The sequence below is a fragment of the Petaurus breviceps genome, unplaced genomic scaffold (genome assembly GCF_028583685.1).
Source record: "Petaurus breviceps papuanus isolate PSGF00001 unplaced genomic scaffold, PetGlider_PUasm1.0 220, whole genome shotgun sequence".
NCBI lineage: Eukaryota > Metazoa > Chordata > Mammalia > Diprotodontia > Petauridae > Petaurus > Petaurus breviceps.
The window spans coordinates 2,595,483-2,611,612 of record NW_027185876.1 but is presented as its reverse complement, the minus strand read 5'-3'; positions in this window follow the sequence as shown (position 1 = coordinate 2,611,612).

The following is a 16,130-nucleotide window of genomic DNA, read 5'->3' as shown; positions in this document are numbered from 1 at the left end:
TCTGAACTAATGAATGTAATTAAAAAAGATTGTTGACCCCTTAAATAGCTATCTTTCCTAGTAAAGCAGATCTAAGAACCTATGCTAGCAGCCATCCTGGGTATGCCAGTGTAATTGCCGCTTCAATGGGGTATTTAGGGAGGGTTAGCCCCACTGGTGGGAGGGTTTGCTGAGCCCTTTTCAGGGCTGCTCACCCACCTTTGCTGTTCATCTAGCACTCAACTCTACTGTGACTCCAAGAAGCAACACATTCAGATGGGTTAAACCAGGTTGAGGATAACACCTCAACACCTTTTGGTGAGTTAGGGAGCTGGCTACACCAAGTATATGAAGATTTCTCCCTGGTGGAATCAGTGGATGAGAACAATTTGTTCCAACGAACATGAAGGTGGCTGAAGTAGCCCCTTATGGACAGCTTAGAGCTCGGTCAGACATCAAAGGCGCGAAGGTCATCTGCTGCATCCCAGGCCATCACCATCATTTTGACTTTTGTCTTGCCACTGGACTTCAATGACTCTGGAAGAGAGAGTGAGGCTGATGACTTTGTGGATCTCTGCCTTACTTGAATCCAGTTCACAAGAGAGTCAAGACATCACTCATGATGTCATTGGTCTCATAAAATGAAAGACAACAATGAACCAACAAATAAACAATACCCATTGTTCTCATCCAGTTACCTGGAACCAAACAGAATACATTTTCCAAGTGATAGCCCTTCAAATGCTTGAAGACCTTAATTATATCCACCTTGAGGGGGAGTTAGGAAAAACTTGGATTCGAATTCCACCTCTGATATTTAATAGCTGTGTGACCAGATCTTCAGTTCCCTTATCTATAAAATGGGGATAATGACACCCACCTTATAATGAACAGATCTGCTTTATAGTATTATCAAGAGGATCAAATGAGATAATGTATGCAAACTGCTTTACAAACCTTATAGCCCAAATGAATGTCAGTTACCATTATTATCAGACTCATTAATTTCCTCAGCTAAAACACTCATGGGCTGCTTATTTTTGCAATAAGAATTGTGGCAAAGAAGGACAGATTTCACTTGGCAGTCACCCTCAGTGAGTCAGTCATGAGATTAAACTCTCTTTTTTCCTTCTCTATGTAAAAGGAGGTTAGCCTTGACAGTGCATCACTTCTTAAAATGGCTCACCCAGTTTATCTTGGATTGATTTATTTCTCTGGACATGAATTTCCTTACATAGAGCTAGGGAATGTTCATCTGGATACAGTGCAGGGCAACCTTCCTTGTAAACATCGTAACCATTGACAGCCCTTTGGGTGTTACTCTTTCTTTCTGTTTTAAAGCTATCATTTTCTTCCCCTTTAAACCTCATTTTCAAGGACAACCACTGAGTTAGCAAATAAAGGACTATTCATTGGAAAAAAATAATTTAATTAGTAAGAACAAAATAGCATCAGAAATAACAGGCATAGTGGCAGAAAGGAGCAAATCTCAAATTTCCACCCCCCCTCCCTTCTTAGTAAAGTTCCATTTCTCTACTTGAAGGGAAGAAATTAAGAAATCAATTTATTTTCCATAAACTTACCAAGTGGCTGGTGGCCCAATGGTGGGAGATTGTCTCAGTTACTCTTCTCACTGTTTTTTAAATTTCAAAACACAGTTTGCTCTCTTAAAAAATATTTATTTTTAGTTATCAACATTCATTTCCATAAGTTTTAAATTTTCTCTTCCTCCCTTCCTTCCTCCCTCCTCAAGACAGCATGCAATCTGATATAGGCTCTACATATACATTCTTATTAAATGTATTTTCACATTAGTCATGTTGTATACAAGAATTAGAATGAATGGGAGGAACCATGAGAAAGAAAAACAAAAAAGAGCAAATAATATGCTTTGATCTGTATTGAAACTCCATATTTCTTTCTCTGGATGTGGATGGAATTTTCTATCATGAGCCTTTTGGAGTTGTTTTAGGTCCTCGCATTGCTGAGAAGAGCTAAGTCTATCAAAGATAGCCATTGCACAATGTGACTGTTACTGTGTACAATGTTCTCCTGATTCTGCTCAATTCACTCAGCATCAGTTCATCTAAGTCTTTTCAGGTTTTTCTAAAGTCTGTTTTATCATCATTTCTTATTCTATTCCATTCATATACCACAGCTTGTTCAGCCATTCCACCATTGATGGGCATCCCCTCAAATTTCAGTTCTTGGCTACCACTAAAAAAGCTGCTATAAATATTTTTGTACATGGGTGACTTTTTCCCATTTTAATGATCTCTTTGGGATACAGCCCTAGGAGTAGTATTACTGGGCATAAGGTCATGCACTTATTTATAGCCCTTTGAGTATAATTCCAAATTGCTCTCCAGAATGATTGGATCAGTTCACAACTCCACCAACAATGAATTAGTGTTCCAATTTCCCCACATCTTCCCCAGCATTTATAATTTTCCTTTTTTTTTTTTTATCATATTAGACAATCTGATAGATGTTACATGGTACCTAAGAGTTGTTTTGATTTGCATTTCTCTCATCAATAATGATATAGAGCATTTTTTCATATGACTGTAGATAGCTTTCATCAATAATTAATATTAACTAGAAGCACATGTGCTTGATATTTGTATGTACTCAAAATCACGTTCATAATAATTGTCTATATCCCTATGCAGGATGGAATGTGTCGTTCTTGAAATCATTGTGGAGACTATCTGAAGAAGAGTGTAGTAGTTTAGGGGTCAGTGAATTCTGGGTGAAAACATAAGCAGCAAAAGAATTTAAGATTCTATAGTTTCTGCCTTTTTCATCAACATAGATGTACTTAAAATTTTTTTATGTTTTTCCAATTACATATAAAAACCACTTTTTAACATTCATTTAAAATTTTTTTGAATTCCAAATTCTCCCTCCCTCCCCTCTTCTCTCATTGAGAAGACAAGCAATTTGATATAGGTTTAAAGGTGCTATCATGCAAAACATTAAGACACAGACCAAAAAACCTCAAGAAAAATAAAATAAAAAATATACTTTGAGCTGAATTCAGACTCCATCAATTCTGTTTCTGGAGGTGGATGGAATTTTTCATCATAAGTCCCTAAGAAGATCATTATACTGCTGAGAATAGCCAAGTCATTCACAGATGCTCATTGTACAATATTGCTGTTACTGTGTACAGTGTTCTCTTGGTTCTGTTCACTTTACTTTGCATTAGTTCATCTAAGTCTTTTCAGATTTTTTCTGAAAGCATCCTACTCATTATTTTTTATAGCACAATAGTATTCCATCACAATCATATACTACAACTTGTTCAGCCACTCCCCACTTGGTGAGCATTCCCTCAATGTCCAAGTATCTACCACCACAAAAAGAACTTCTATAAATATTTTTGTACAAATAGGTTCTTGTTGTTGTTTTTAATATCTTTAGGATACAGACCTGGTAGTGGTATTGCTGGCTCAAAAAGATATGCATAGCTTTATAACCCTTTGGGTATAATTCCAAACTGCTCTACAGAATGGTTGTATCAGTTCACAACTCCACCAGCAGTGCATTAGTTTCCCAATTTTATCACACTCCCCTCCCCTAACATTTGTCATTTTCCTTTTCTGCTGTATTAGCAAATCTGAGAATTGTGAGGTGGTACTTCAGAGTTGTTTTAATGTGCATTTCTCGAGCCAATGGGGATTTAGAGCAATTTTTTCATACTACTATAGATAGTTTTGATTTCTTTGCCAAAATTTCCTATTCATAGCCTTTGAGTATTTATCAGTTGGGTAATGACTTGTATTCTTGTTTTTTTGGTCTTTTTTGGAGGGGGAATGGCAGGACAATTGGGCTTAAGTGACTTGCCCAAAGTCATATAGCTAGTAAGTGTTAAGTATCTGAGGCTGGATTTGAACTCAGGTCTTCCTGACTCCAGGGTTGGTGCTCTATTCACTGTGCCACCTAGCTGTCCCTTAACATTTTTTTTTGATGACTTGTATTCTTATATATTTGGCTCACTTCTCTATATATTTGAGAAATGAGGCCTTTATTAAAGAAACTTGCTATTTTGCCCCAGTTTTCTGCTTTCCTTATAATCTTGGTTACATTGGTTTTGTTTGTGAAAAACCTTTTTTACTTAATATAAACAAAAGTATACATGATGCTCTCTGTCTCATTTAGTCATTAATTTTTCCTTTATCCATAGATCTGACAGGCAAACTATTCCATGCTCCCTTAGTTTGCTTAATGTATAATGCTTCAGGTCTGAATCATTTTGACCTCATCTTTGGAATATGGTGTGAGATGTTGGTCTATACCAAGTTTCTACCAAACTACTTTCAGTTTTTCCAGAAATTTTTATCAAATAGTGAGTTCTTGTCCTCAAAGCTTGGATCTTTGTGTTTTATCCAACACTAAATTACTATGGTCATTTAATACTGTGTATTGTGTGTCTAATCTGTTGCACTGATCGGCCAGTCTATTTCTTAGCTAGTACCAGATTGTTTTGATGATTGCCACTTTGTCATACATCTGGTATGACTTCCTTCACATTTCTCCCTATTATTTCCATTGATATTCTTGACCTTTTGTTCTTCTAGATGAATTTCATTGTTATTTTTTCTAGCTCTATAAAATATTTTTGGTGGTTTGTTTGGTATGGCACTGAATAAGTATTGTCATTTAATATGAATAAGAATTGTCATTTTTATTATGTTAGCTCAGCCTGCTGCTGTTGCTGCTGTTGTTCAATTGTTTCCATCATGTCTGACTCTTTGTGACCCCATTTAGGGTTTTCTTGGCAAAAATACTGGAATGGCTTGCCATTTCCTCTGCCAGTTTACTCTACAGATATGGAAACTGAGACAAACAGGGTTAAGTGACTTGGCTAGGGTCACATAACTATTATCTGAGGCTGGATTTGAAATTTGGGAAGATGAGTTTTCCAGACCTAGAACTCTCTCCACTGCACCAGTAGACCTTGGCTCAGGCTATCTGTGAGCAATTGATATTTTCCTATTGCTTAGATCTAACTTTATTTGCATGAAAAGTGTTTTGTAATTGTGTTCATAAAGTTCCTGTGTTTGTCTTGGTAGGTAGACCCCCAAGTATTTTATATTGTTTGCAATTATTTTTAAGTGGAATTTATCTTACTGCCTTTTGCTGCTGAGCTTTTTTGTTAATATATAGAAATGCTGATCATTTATGTGAGTTTATCCTGAAACTTTGCTAAAGTTGTTAATTATTTCAACTAATTTTTAAGTTGATTCTCTAGAATTCTGTAAGTGTGCCATCATGTCATCTGCAGAGTGATAGTTTTGTTTCCTCATTGCTTATTTTAATTTCTTTAATTTCCTTTTCTTCTCATTGCTATAGTTAGCATTTTCAGTACAATATTGAATAATAGGTGATAATGGGCATCCTTACTTCACCCCTGGTCTTATTGGAAAGACTTCTAGCTTATCCCCATTACAGATAATTCTGGTTGGTTTTAGTTAGATACTGTTTATCACTTTAAGGAAAACTCCATTTATTCCTATGTTTTCTAGTGTTTTCAAATGTTGTATTTTCTGAAAAGCTTTTTCTGCATCTGTTGAGATAACAATGTGATCTGTGTTGCTTTTCTTATTGATATGACCAATTATGCTGTTAGTTTTCCATATTAAACCAGTTCTGCGTTCCTGGTATAAATTCTACCTAGTCATAGTATATGATCTTCATGATATTTTGCTATAATCTCCTTGTTAATATTTTACTTAAAAATTTTGCATCAATATTCATTAGGGATATTGGTTTACAGTTTTCTTTCTCTCTTTTTGTTCTTCCTGATTTAGGTATTAGCACCATATTTGTGTCATAAAAGGAATCTGGTATTTGCCTATTTTCCCAATAGTGTATATAGTATTGAAATTAATTGTGTTTTAAATGTTTGATAGAATTCATTTGTGAATCCACTTGGTCCTGGGAATTTTTTTTTAGGGAGCTTATTTGCTGCTTGTTCAATTTCTTTTTTCTAAGATAAGGCTATTTAGAATTTTATTTCCTATGTTCTTAATATTGGAAATTTATATTTTTGTAAACATTCATCCATTTCTCCCAGATTTTTATTTATTGGCATGTAATTAGGCAAAATAGATACTAATAATTGATTTAATTTCCTTTTCATTGGTAATGAATTTGTCCTTTTCATTTTTGATACTCATAATTTGGAATTTTTTCCTTTTTTGTTTTAAATCAAATTAACCAATGGTTTATTTATTTTATTAGTTAAAAGAAAAGTACCTCCTAGTTTTGCTTATTAGTTCAATGGTTTTCTTACCTTCAACTGTATTAATTTCTCCTTTGATTTTCAAGATTTTTAATTTGGTGTTTAATTTGTTCTATTTCTAGGTTTTTTATTTGCATGCCCAATTCATTGATCTATTCTTTATTTTATTCATGTAAGTGTTCAGAGATGCAAATTTTTCCCCAAGTGCTGCTTTGGCTGCATCCCTTAAATTTTGGTATGTTGTCTCATTGCTGTCATTCTCTTTAATGACATTATTGATTGTTTCTATAAGTTTTTTTTGACACAATTTTTTAGCATTAGACTATTTAGCTTCCAATTAATTTTTAATCTCTTTCTATTGAATAAATTTTTTTATTGCATTGTGATCTAAAAAGGATGTATCTAATATTTCTGATTTTTTTATTTGGTAGTGAGGTTTTTATGTCCAGAAAGTGATAATGTATGTAAGGCATGGTTAATTTTTGTGTAGGTGCCATGTTCCACTGACAAAAAGGGTATATTCCTTTCCATTCCCATTTAATTTTCTCTAGAGGTCTATAATATCTAGCTGTTACAAAATTCTAATCATCTCCTCAACTTATTTCTTGTTTATGTTGTGGTTAGATTTATTTAGTACTGAAAGGGGAAAGTTGAGGGCCCCCCCCCCCCGCATGAGTAGAGTTTTACTTTCTATTCCTCCTATAATTCATTTAGCTTTTCCTTTAAGAACTGGATGCTATATCACTTGGCATATATATCTTTAGTATTGATATTACTTCATTGTCTATAGTAACTTTTAGCAAAATGTAGTTTCCCTGATTATTTCCTTTGATTAGATCTGTTATTGCTTTTGCCTTGTCTGAGATCATGATTACTACCCCTGCTTTTTTTTTTTTAACTTCAGCTGAAGCATATTAGATTCTGCTCCAGCCACTTACATTTACTCTGTGTGTGTGTCTCTCTGCTTCAAGGGTATTTCTTGTTGACAGCATATTGTAGGATTCTGATTTTTAATCCACTTTGCTATCTGCTTCTGTTTTTTGGGTGAGTTCATTCCATAATTACAGTTATGATTAATATTTACCTCCATCCTACTTTCCCCCCATTTATTCTTATCTCTCTTTGTCCTTTCACCCTGTCTCTCTTCAAAAGTATTTGCTTTTGACCCCTCCTCCAAATCCATCTATGACTGCCTATCTTGTATGATACGTCTCTGTCGTCCCATAAATCTGCTTATAGGCATCTCCTCCAACATACTGGGGGATTTGAGGGTCATAAGATCATCAATTTGGAGTTAAAATGAACATCAGAAATTATCTGGAATAATATTCACACTTTACAAATGTAGAGAGGGAATAGGGAATAGTGTTGGATTTGTAGCCAAGAAGACTTGAGTTCAAGTCCTGATTCTGACACTTACTAGCTACGTGACCCTGGGTACGTCACATATGCAGAAGAAAATGGCAAACCACTTCAGTATCTTTGCCAAGAGAATCCCACGGACAGTATGGTCCATGAGACCACAGGGATTTGGACATGACTGACTGATTGAACAACAAATATTGCATACTCTCTCTCAGTCTCAGTTTCCTCATCTGTAAAGTGGAGGTAATAATTTCAATTACCTCCCATTGTTGCTGTTAGAATCAAAATGTGATAATATATGTAAAGCAGGCTATCATCATTGTCACCATCATCATCATCATCATCATCACCACCACCATCACCATCGTTATTATTATTACTTAACTTGCCCAATGTCACTTAAAAGGTAAGTAGCAGAGTCGATATTTGAACTCGGGTTCTCTGACTAGCAGTAAATGCGGTGCCTTTCCTCTAAATCCTTCTAATTTTTTTAGTTGGGGAGGAGGGAGAAGAGTGAGAAGAGAATTCTTCTATGGGTTCTCTTTTTATTTATTTCACTGTCATTTGAAATTACTTCCTCCTCTCTGTTAAAACCTCCTTTGTAACAAAGAAGTAGAATTAAACAAAATAAATTCACTCATTAGCTATGTCTGAATATGTATGACTTCTGCACTGTCTCTTTGGCAAGAGCGATGAGGAGGAGGGTCTGTGGGCCTCAGAAGTTCTTGGTCATTGGAATGATCAACGTTCTTTCAGGTCTTTCAGGGTGGCTTTTCCTCCATTATTGTCCTTCCTCTACTTCTCTTGCTTTTAAATGGATGCCAACAGAATATACACATGTGTATGCATGTGCATATGTTTATATTGCCTCCCTCACTCTTGGCACTTGTCTCTGTAAATATGGCTCAAGAATATATTAGCTTATTTGACTGCTATATCACCTTGATGACTCCTATTGAGCTTGACCTAAATATCTGGCTCAAGAACTATTATCTAGGCACATATACACACATGCACACACAAACACACATGTATACATGCATGCGTTTATTTATTTATACATGCATGTGCTTTAGGAAAATCATTTCATCTCTCAGCGCTCCAGGCAATACTCTTAGGACTGTAAGTTGCAGGGTAGGTCCCAATAGAGAGAAGGAGCTAGGTGATGCAGTGGATAGAAAGCTAGGCCTGGAGTCAAGAAGGCCTGAGTTAATATCCAGTCACAGATATTTCCTGGCTGTGTGATCCTGCGCAAGTCATTTTATTTGTTTATTTACCTTTGGAGGGGGGAAGGCAAGGCAATTGGGGTTAAGTGACTTGCCCAAGGTCACACAGCTAGTAAGTGTGTCAAGTGTCTAAGGTCAGATTTGAACTCAGGTCCTCTTGACTCCAGGACTGGTGCTCTACTCACTGTGCCACCTAGCCACCCCTTGGGCGAATTATTTAACTTTAATTTCCTCTCTTGTAAAATAGGGACAATAGTAGCACTTACCTCTCTGGATGTGTTGTGGGAAACAAATGATCATAATATTGGTAAAGTGCTTAGTACAGTATCTGGCACAGAGGGGTGCTTTAAAATGCTCTTCCTTCCAACAGGCAAAGGGTGTTTTCCTATTGAGAGTTCTGTGTGTGTGTGACATATAGAAATATAAACACCATGTATAATATACACACATGTATATTCTGAACACATGTATATATATACACATACATGCATGCATGGAATATAGTAGATGCTTGATAAATGAATATTGATTAATTGATCACCATCCATCTGAAATGCTGTTACCAGATTGATGTTTCTAATGGACTGGTCTGATAACATTACATCTGTATTCCCAAATCTTCAATAAGTCCCCATTGCCTACAGAACAAAGTTCAAACTCCTCAGTTTCTTTTCTAAGATTTTGCACAGTATGATTCTAATCTACCTTTCCAAAGTTATCTTACACTTTCCCGGAGCTTCACATACTTTATGCTACATTTGCTGGACTTGGATCAATTACATCCCATTGTTCTGAAGGAACTGGTAGACATGATTAAAAATGTTGGAAAAAAATAATCATTCCATATTAGAGTTCATGATAGGCATGGAAAGTCAACCCGGACATAGTCTGACATGCCCAGATTTGAGGAGAATGGATTTCAAAGGATTCAGAGAACAGGTTGGTAGAAGAAACTTCCTGGCAATTAGAGAGTGGAATGGGTAACCTGGCCTCTGGAGATGGTGGGTTCTACCTCCTTAGGGGTCTTTGAGTAAAGGCTGGATAACACCTTACTGAGTATATTATAGTGGGAATTCTTTTTTCAAGTGTGGATTAGACTAAATAGCTGCTGAGGTCTTCACTAACTAAAAAATATGATTCTATGAAAATTCTGTGATCCCATAATCTAAAGTTCTATACAGAAAGATGGCTTGCTTTCAAGAATAAAATTCTTACAGCACAAACACAGCTGATTCTTAAGAGTGAGAAAAGGTGAGGCTATTTAAAGAGACTATTTGAGAACTCATCAACTACCTTAGAATTTTAAAAGACATATATAATATTGAAGCAAGGGCGAGTATCCAAGGATGAATATAAAAGTGCATTATATTCTAGAAGAATAATAACTAATAAACTACATCCCAGAGGGAGACTGGCAATGAATGCTAAAAGAGAGGCTGTCGATTTTTTAACTGTTGGGAAAGAGGAAGGTCTAATAAGAGATAGGACTGCTGCTTATGGTCAGATAAGATGATGATAACAGATGAGAATGAGAAGGAAGAACTATTCAACTCTTATTTTAGCTTCTGTTTTCTCTGCCAAGGAGAACTATCTCCCAACTGAGGAACAATGAACAAAAATATCTAACCCAGAGTTTATAGAAATGGAAAAGATCTGTGAGATTGGTTAGTCCAGCTCCCTTATTTTACTTATGAGGAAACTGAGGCCTGTGCAAGTGAAGTGACTTGGATAAGAAGTAAATGTAGCAGAGAAGTAACTAGAACTCAGTACTTTTGACCCCAAATCCACTTCTATTCCTCCCAGGACAAGTGAGGAGATGGTAAGAGAGTACTTAACTCTTCAATGAATTCAAATAATTAGGCTTAGACAAACCAGATCCCAAGGTCTTGAAAACAACAACACAAAACAAAACCGTTAGTTCTAAAAGATGAATGGTCATTTATTATCTCTGCAACATCATGGTGAATAGAAGTACTATGGGATGAGAGCCTGTTATTTTCCTGTTTTTCAGAAATGGATAAAGGTAGATTCTTCTAACTATATAGCCCAGAAGCATTGACTTTGATTTGAATCATAGTTCTAGAACAAATAATTAAAGAGATAATTTGTGAGTATTTTAGAAAGGAAATTAATGACCACTAAGGGTCAGTATGGGTTCATCAAGAATGGGTTGGATCAGACTAAAAATTATTTTTTTTTTGACAAGGTTAGTAGACTGGTAGATAAGAGGAATGGTGTGGAATTCTTATGCCTTGGTTTTAGGACCATTTTTAGGACCAAAATATTCATTTTATTAAGTTTCTTGGTTTCATTTTTTGCATTCCTAGCACCTAGTAGTACATAATACTTAACAAATGTTTGTTGATTTTGCTGATGGAGATGGAGAAATATGTAAAGATAGTAGAGATGATTGTGGAGTCAGATGAATTCTTACTTGGTTGAATGGTCCCCAAATGGGTTGATATCGACTTGGAAGATCTCCAGTGGCATGCCTCAGGGAACTATCTTTAGATGCATGTTGATTGTTGTTCAGTTTTTCAGTGATTTGGATGAAGACTTTCATGGCGTGCTAATCCAATTTCCAGATGTCAAAGTTGGAAGTCATAGCTAGCATGTTGAAGGCTGGCATTCAGAGGCATTCTTGAGAGTCTAGATTTTGAATAGCCCAGAAAGATGGGAAAAAAAAACCCTTACATTTCCCCATTTCATGTTATTAAAGCCTATGTTTTGGTTAAAAAAAAGCAAAAGAAAACAACTCCAGAAGTACACTATGAGAAAGTTGTGCCTAGACAGCAGTTCTTATGACAAATATCTGGGAGCTGTAGAGAACACTATGAGTCAGCAGCATGACATGGCAGCCAAAAAGGCTAATGTGATCCCCAGCTGCATCAGCAGAGTCATAGAGTCAAGCACAAGGGAGGTGAAGGTCCCATTGTACTCTGCCCTGGTCAGAGCACATCTGGAAGACCATGTTTAATTATGGAAAGCACCAAACTTGAGATCAGCAATCAGCCTTACAATATAGGACAGGGAAAACATGGCTAGACAACAGTTCATGTGGAAAGTATTTGGGGGTAGTTTTAGTGAGTGGTAACCTTAATATGAGTCAACAGTGAATTAATGGTAGCCAAAAATGTTAATGAGATCTTAGACTTCATTGAAAGGCACTGGATCCATAAATAAGGAACTGATGGTCCTGTGTTCTGCCTTGGTTGGACTGCATCTGGAAAATTCTGTTTGGTTCTCAGTGTTGGATATTTAGGACAATAAAGGACACTAATATAATGGGGTGCATGGGTGATATAATGAATAAAGATCATGATTTGGAGTTAGGAGTATCTGAGTTCAAATAATACCTCAAACATTTACTGCACTGGGCAAGTCACTTAATCACTCTTCACTTTGGTGTCCTCATCTGTAAAACTGACCTAATAATAATAATAGCACCTACAACATAGGGTTGTTATTGGAGTTCTCAGAGGCTACCCTGCCATGCCCCACTGCACTCCATCAACTTCTCCACCTGCTGAAACTCTTGAAGGAAGATCCCAGGCCCAGGTCACATGCTATTAATTTCGTGAAGCCTTTCCTTGTTTCTCTCAAGTGAAAACAATTCAAAAATGGAAGAAGGTAGATTGTTCTAAGTAGGGTCCAGAAAGTTTGACGTTGATTCATAGTAAAATTCCAGAAAATACAATTAAAGAGATAGTTTTATATTCATAGTTTATAATCTTTTAAAAATATTCTTATTGATAACATTTGTCCTCTCTCTCTCCACCCCATACATACATATATACTCTCCATCTCTCTAGATTTTATATATATATATATATATATATATATATATATATACTCTATAAACTCTTCATCTCTCTGGATTACACTATATATAATTTCTAGATATGTACTCTGTGTAGAGAATATATATATATACATAATTCTATATACTCATAGAGAACAAATGTTATCAATAAGAATTATATAATCAATAAGAATATATATGTATATACATTATACACACAGATGTCTTACAGTACTTTTGCTAGAGCTCTCCTTTGTTATTTAATCTCCTCTCTCTTATTATATTTATTTATATAATGTCTTTACCTCCCCATTAAAATGTAAACATCTTGAGTGCAGTGTTTATCTTTTTCACATTTGTAGCCCCCAATACCTTAATAAATGTTGGATTTCAAGCCAATTTATTGAGCATCTGGCAGGTGTGTAACACTGTGGTGGTTTGGTGCTAGTAGGGGATCAAAAGAAGTAAAACCTTCAGGGCTTGCCTTCAGGAGGCTTGCACTTTGGTTGTGGAAATGACTCAAGACTAAACACACTAGGAGAGATTGGCAATAGAAATGTTAAATAGCAATTCAGGGTAATAGAGAACCATGAGAAAGAAGAAACAAAACAAAACAACAAAGGAAAAAGAGAGCAAATAGTATGCTTTGATCTTCATTCAGGCTCCATAGTTCTTTCTCTGGGTATAGACAGCATTTTCCATCATGAGTCTTTTGGAGTTGTCTTAGAACCTTGCATTGCTGAGATGAGCTAGGTCTATATAAGTCGGTCATCACACACCGTGGCTGTTACTATATACAGTGTTCTCCTGGTTCTGCTCATTTCACTCAGATCAGTTCATATAAGTATTTCCAGTTTTTTCTAAGTCAGCCTGCTCATCATTTCTTATAGCACAGTAGTATTCCATTACATTCATATACCACAATTTGTTCATCCATTCTCCAATTGATGGGCATCCCCTTGATTTCCAATTCTTTGCCACCACAAAAAGAGCTGCCATAAATATTTTTGCGCATGTGGGTCCTTTTTTCCATTTTTATGATCTCTTTGGCGTATAGCCCTAGAAGTGGTATTGCTGGGTCAAAGGGTATGCACATTTTTGTAGCCCTTTGGGCATAGTTCCAAATTGCTCTCCAAAATGGTTGGATCAGTTCACAGCTCCAACAACAATGCATTAGTGTTCCAATTTTCTCACATCTTCTCCAACATGATAATGTTATATTTTAAAATCGAGTCACCATGTGGCCTTCAGGGTTCTTCATGTGTAGATTAGTGGTCCCATTTCTGTCCGAGTTTGATATCACTGTCCTGGAACATTGAGAGAGTCAGTGATTTGCCCAAGGTTAGACACCAGGTATGTATCAGAGGTGAGACCTGAACCCAGACCATGTCTGAATCCAACACACCAGCAGTTCTCAAAATGTGGTCCAAGATTTAAGTGGGTTTGGGAAGTCAAAAATATTTTCATAATAATGATGAGTTAAATTTTTTTTTTGCTTTTTGGAGGGCAATTGGGTTTAAGTGACTTGCCCAAGGTCACATAGCTATTTTTTTTTGTGTGTGTGTTAAGTGTCTGAGGCCGGATCCGAACCCAGGTTCTTCTGACTCCAGGGCTGGTGCTCTCTCTATTCACTGCACCACCTAGCCGCCCCCCCCCTGGGTTTTAAAATTTTAATATAGTAAATATGAATTATTATAAACCAAATAAAAACTCTTTGGGGAACACTCAAAAATTTTTTAAGAGTATAAAGAATTCTTGAGACTGAAAAATTTGAGAGCCATTCAGGGGGTGTGCTGGTAGATATTAACAATCAGCTCTCTTAAGAAAAATGTACACATCACACTTTTCAGTTTAATTTGCATCATTAACACTTTCTCAAGTCTAGATCTCTCTAGACAGTTAATATAATGATTAATCAATCTTGATTTGTAGCATTTATCAATTTCAGATATATAAATTCTTGCACTGAAAATTTAGCAATATTGCTCACAAGCTGGTATGACATGGTTCCAGATTATCCCTGAAACTATTGGACTTCCACCATGGCTTCCTCTTACTGGGATACTGACTACAATCAAAATATCTAACACTAATATAGTACCTTAAGGTTGGTAAAACACTTTATATACATTATCTCACTGTATCCAAGGAGGATTTTTGGTAAAAGATGAGTTTAAATCAATAACATTGAGGAAAGCTAAAATGGTAGAAATGTTTAATTCCAGATATGTATCAATTAAAAGTATCCAAATGCAGAAAAGCCAAGAGTTCTTGGCTCCTAGAATCCTTACATACAAGTTTATACACATATCTTACATGAAATTTGGAACAAACTTTGGGAAACATTTTTGTTCCCATCAAAAAATATTGGCTTATCTTTTAGCCAATCCTGACCTCAAACTAATCTCAATGTTATTAGTTACTTTTGCTAACACCACCCAGCCTTCCTATTCAAAGGACTCTTTAAGGCCCCGCCAACCTTGGCCATGAACAAGTTTCAAAATGAGGCACCTGGGACCTTGTTGAAATCAGTTCATAACCATTCTTCTGGCTCTCCTTCTAAGCCCTGATCCAGGCTTGCACCCTGAACGTTGTCTCTGTTCCCCTCTGTTTTTGGCTTTGACTGCCTCTCGCCACCCCCAGGTCCTTCCTGCCCCCACTGAAGTCAACTGATTCCTTGTTTGAACTTGGATTGTATATCTGTAAGTGTTCCAGTTAACCAACCAACCTCAATCCTTGCTTACTTTGTCCTTCAGATTAATCCTTGGTATAAACTTTGCTCAAGTATCCCGCCTGATATCAATTCTCACCATACAATAAGTCTACTAATACAGGGAACTCTTTTCTGGGTAATAGAACCTGGTGGAACTGGGGGAAGAGGTCTTGGCTCTCAAAGTCACATCAGGAACCTAGCAGCAATATTTGTAGGAGGTCAGTACCCAGTAAGAATACAAACTCATCACAAATTGAGCTAATATCAAATTGGGAGATCCAGTTTTTTCACTTTGATTTCCATATCAACTATGTACCTATGTCTCATCTTGTTTCACCCACTCATGTACTGGGGAAGAACCATTTCTTGAAGTTTTTATTTTCATAAAAGCTTTATGGAACCAATCCTAGACCATGAGAATTGATTTTTCTGTTCCTCATTGCTCATTATTGCCTCTAATGGAAACTGTACATTAGTGGCAGTTAGGTTGTATGGTGGACAGGTCTGAACTAAGGAAGACCTGAGTTCAAATCTGTTCTTAGATACCTACTAGTTGTGTGCCTCTGGGCAACTCAATTGGACCACTGTCTGCCTCAATTTCCTCATCTGTAAAATGGAGATAGTAATAACACCTCCCTCACAGGGTTGTTGTAAGGATCAAATAAAATAATATTTGTAACATGCTTAGCATGGTGCCTAGCAAACAGTAGGCACTTAATAAATCCTTCCTTCCTCCCTCCCTCCCTCACTTCCTTCCTTCCTTCCTTCCTTCCTTCCTTCCTTCCTTCCTTCCTT